At 73.8% G+C, this 481-nt stretch overlaps 1 long non-coding RNA gene across 1 annotated transcript; it reads right to left on the bottom strand.

Moving 5' to 3' along the window:
* Nucleotides 1-481, bottom strand: LOC120513419. The gene is made up of 3 exons (XR_005630272.1): nucleotides 406-481; nucleotides 226-317; nucleotides 1-132 (listed from the first exon to the last, which is right to left on the bottom strand). It is a non-coding gene; the product is annotated as an uncharacterized LOC120513419 (long non-coding RNA).

The raw sequence follows: 481 nt of genomic DNA, 5'->3' as shown, positions 1-481 counted from the left end.
CACCTCGAGGATGACGATGTCGTAGTCGCTGAAGGAGCAGAACTGGCGGGCCCAGGCGGCGTCGTTGCGGATCACCTCGTTGATGACGTACTCAAAGTCCAGCGTCAGCTGCTCCACCGTCAGGAACTGCCCCTGGGGGGGCCCGGGGGCGTCACCTCGGCCCGGCCCGCCCCCCCAGCGGGGTTCCGGGGGGTCCCCGGGGGGTTTGGGGGCCCCCAGCCCCACCTGGGCCGTGGCTCGCTCGCGCAGGGGCCGCAGGCTGCGGCCGCTCAGGTCGGTCACCACGAAGGGCAGCGAGATTTTGTCGTCCTCCGGCTCTGGGGGGGCACGGGGGGGCTCAGGGGGGCTCCCCGAACACGGGCGGCGCCCCCAGACCCGTCCGTGCCCCCCCGGACCCCCGCTCACCATCGGGGGGCTCGCCGGGCTCCAGCACGTAGCGCAGCTTGGTGTAGTTGACGTAGCCGGGCTCGGGGGGGGTCCC

Source organism: Passer montanus, unplaced genomic scaffold (genome assembly GCF_014805655.1).
Source record: "Passer montanus isolate IOZ18808 unplaced genomic scaffold, ASM1480565v1 scaffold8057, whole genome shotgun sequence".
Classification (NCBI taxonomy): Eukaryota; Metazoa; Chordata; class Aves; order Passeriformes; family Passeridae; genus Passer; species Passer montanus.
Note: the sequence above shows the minus strand (reverse complement) of the source record. Positions and strands in the feature narration are given on the sequence as shown.